Below are 3,950 nucleotides of genomic sequence, written 5' to 3'. Positions count from 1 at the left end.
ATATATATACTTTTTTAGCTGATGATTTGTCTCTGGGTCTTGATCATCCTGTCAGGGTTTTTGTGTTAGTAACTAGCCTGATGTACGTGTTTGTTTGTTTGTTTGTGTGTGTGTTTGTGTGTGTGTGTGAACTTTTATCAGGTATGCCTATGAGCTGCATCGCTGGAAGATGTGTCCGGGGAAACACAACCTGACCTTCTCTGAGTCGACTGCTTGGCATCTATCGTCATGAGGGCTTCCAGTACCCAACTGTGCCATCTGTGGAGTTCAACATCAACAATATTTAGATGAAAGAATCTGAGAGAACTTGTTAGCCAATCAAAAAACATAGAGATGCTTTCTGTCATGTAATTTTTGGGGAGGATTTCCTCTTTATGGGTAGTTGACGTCAAGAGGTCAAAGGCTGGTAATTCCAGAAGCTAGATTGTATCAGCTCAGCAGCTGATAGATGTCATAAATACACTAAAAAAAATATTTTATCTTTTGATGGTCATTAAAAGTAGCTGTCTATTATAAAGTCTTTATAATAAATAAATAAAACTTTTATGTTTTAGAGGATAATAATAATAAAAATAATAATAGTTATATAATTGTTATTGTTAAATACACCTAAAAGTATAAAATGGTTTTTGTTTGAAATAAAGCTGAAATCAAGTGTATTTTGGATTATTTATATACTATTATACAATTTATTAGTATTTTGATTAGTCCTGATAGTCCCAAAAGACTCTGGAGCGATTGCGCCCTCTGATGTGCAGTTATGATAATGCATCCTGGAATGAACAATCATTCTAGGTTAGATTAGAATCCGTATTTACCTTTCAGCAATCTTTACCTCTGAGAGACAATAAGCAAAATAACTGCTAATACATGAATTCATCTTGCCCACAGGTAACTCCACTGCTCCCAAAGTCGCTGATGCATTGGACCAGGTGGCCCTGCCTGTAGTGCCGTATGATACCTGTAAATGAACGGACTATTGGTGGTTCCAGGTCAAGACCTCCATGATCTGCTGTGGCTACACTTTACCTGATGAGCTCAAGTCTGTATGCCAGGTATGGAGCGATTCTGAGATAAAGTACAGTAAACAGTAAAGTCTTACTCCATTTCTAAATACATCCCAATTAACTCTTTCCCCACCAGGTTAGGGTTAGTATCGGATTCAGAATGATGATCAAAACATAGATGGAGTAGATCACTTCCATCAACACCCCCAAAGCTTGCACAGTCCTATGCCACTTCCTGGGTCGACATTTCATTCGGTGACGTTAAGCAGTTTTGGTTCGTATGTTGTTTAATGTTTGATGATCGCATTATTTTACATATGCATCTGCTTACACATGAGATTGCTTGTTTTTGTCTCTTCTTTGTTTTTGTTTTTGATCCAGGGATTCAATACTCTTTCAGAAGATGTGTAATACCGTCTCCCACCATGTAACAGTGAAAACAAGGAAAGCAGGAAAATTCCGTCAATGGCGAGGAAAGAGTTAAAACAAAGCAAACAACAAACCAACCAACAACAATCTACTGTACAAAAATGTTTGTTGCTCATAGCATTCATTTAATGTAATAAAATGAATGCCACTCAGGTGGACCCCTGGTATGAGATCTAGTCACGGCTGGAGACACAGTTTCTCCTCCAATGACAAAATTGTGGACACAGGGTTCAGTGCCAATTGGAAAGCAGTGGATACTGCTGACATAGAGGTTGAGTCGAAAAAACACAAAATTTCTTCACCCTCTAAATGAATATTGTTCTTACCTTTGGATATATTTTAAGTATTTGGGTTATGGTCAGTGGTGTTGATTAAAGCAAGAAATGCTGCTGCTATTTATCAAACTTTCGTTTCATTTGAACAAACCCCTAACACCAGAGCACTATATAGCAACACCAGTTAAACCTGCTAGAAAACTCTATTAAATGCATAGCAGCTAACTAACAACTTGGAACACTCAGAACACCATAGCAACATGCTGGCAACCGTCTTGAACACCCTAACTACTCAGAACACCATAGCAACTGCATAGCAACACCCTTCAAAACATCTTAGAACACCATATCAACCGCAAAGCATTGAGGTAACCAGCAATCAGAACGCCACAGCAACACTGTAGCTGTAAACTTCTTAGAACTCCCTATCTATCAACCACTCAAAACACCATATCAACTACATAGCAATAAGCTAACAAACGGTCAGAACATTATAGCAAGCCATAGTAAGACCCTTGAAACTTCAAAACACCACTCAGAACACTGCAGCAAACACAAAGCAATGAGCTAACAATCACACAGAGCACTGTAACAACTGCATAGCAACACCCTGGAAACCTGTAAGAACACCATATCAACTGCATAACAATGAACTAACAACTGCTCAGAACACTATAGCAAATGCATATTAACACCCTGGAACAATCACTCAGAACACTGTAGCAACCGCATAGCAATGATCTAACAACCAGTCAGAACACCATAGCAACACACTGGAAACCTCCTAAAACAACCTTTCAACCACTAAGAATGCCATAGCAACTGCATAGCAATACCCTTGAAACAACGTAGAACCATATCAACTGCATATCAATGAGCAAACAACCACACAGAACACCATAGCAACCGCATACCAACACCATCAAAACTTCTTAGAACACCATATCAACTGCATAGCAATGAGCTAACAACCACTCAGAACACTGTAGCAGCTGCATAGCAACACACTGACAAACTCTTTAAGACACCCTATGTGTCAATGTCAATGCTAGCAACTGCAACACCCTTGAAATTTCATATAACATTTCATATAACACCATATAAACCATATAGCAATGAGCTAATAACCACTCAGCAACACACTATCTATTAAACAATATTGGCCAAAGTGGTTACCATAACACCTGAGATCAGCCAGGTTTTCCTACCCGAACCCTTGTCCGTCATGCCTGCTGGAGATGTGTTACATAACAGGATGAGCGGTGAGAGAGGTCAGAGGAACAAAGACTTGTTCATCTGAGTTGACTGATTTAGTAAGCATTTGTTGTCATTTGTTCCAGTTGCTATTCAATGAGTATCAGAGGATATTAATGGTGCATTTATTGCAAAGGTGATTTAGATGAGAATGTAAGGCCATACTGTGCACTTAAAGAAAACCCTTCTGAAATTTCAGGCAGTACTTGGACAACTTGACGGTTGAGCACATGCATGAAAACAATGAAGAATCGAGCTTTTGTATGACCCAGCGATTTGAAATGCCCTTCGAATGCTTATCTGACTGGAAATGTCATTTAAATTCTGATATTGCACTTACTTCCTTCTAGTGACTCCTGCTCCTTGTTTCACACTCTAAACAATCTCTTCTTTCAGCCCCTCAGTGTTCATTAGGCTGGTGGTCTGCGTGTGTGTAAGATGTCAGGAAGTGAAGCATCATGGGCGGTTCATGGTGTAGTGAGTTTTGGTCCCATGAGATGAGAAGTCCACTGTTTTCACCCGTATATCTGGTTTCAGTGAGTGGACAGAAGACAACACCAAGTAAGAAATTATAATAGGAGAGAAAAATGACAAAAAATAACTTTAGAGTAAACAAATGCAGCCGTAGTCAAGGTTATTGTTTATATATTTGAATATACTATAGTGGCTGCCATGTAAAGTAACTGCTAAATCTAATTAATTTATTAAATATATTTTATGGATATAACTTGTTAGGATTTCAAAATCCTCTGTAATAATGAAATCCAGGCCACGTTTTAAAGTTGTGAGAATAATATGAGGAAAATTTGTACTTCTTAATTTTTTAATAAACCGTGAATGTGGTGAAAATGAAATCTTGGCAAGATCAGACAGTTGGATTTGTTTAAAAATATTTGAATCTAAAGGCATATGCCTAAGTTATTGAAATTAGCATTTCATATGAATGAATATGAATTTATTTACAAAACCTCTTGTTAAACCTTTT

General features: G+C 37.9%; 1 pseudogene; it reads left to right on the top strand.

The window, feature by feature from the left end:
• The window catches only part of LOC107583226 (tolloid-like protein 2), a 16,245-nt pseudogene extending 14,827 nt beyond the window's left edge, over positions 1–1,418 (top strand).
• The last annotated feature ends 2,532 nt before the right edge of the window (positions 1,419–3,950 follow it).

The sequence above is a fragment of the Sinocyclocheilus grahami genome, unplaced genomic scaffold (assembly GCF_001515645.1).
Source record: "Sinocyclocheilus grahami isolate Dianchi unplaced genomic scaffold, SAMN03320097.WGS_v1.1 scaffold51.1, whole genome shotgun sequence".
NCBI lineage: Eukaryota > Metazoa > Chordata > Actinopteri > Cypriniformes > Cyprinidae > Sinocyclocheilus > Sinocyclocheilus grahami.
The sequence above is the reverse complement of the archived record's forward strand: the minus strand, read 5'-3'. Positions and strand labels throughout refer to the sequence as shown.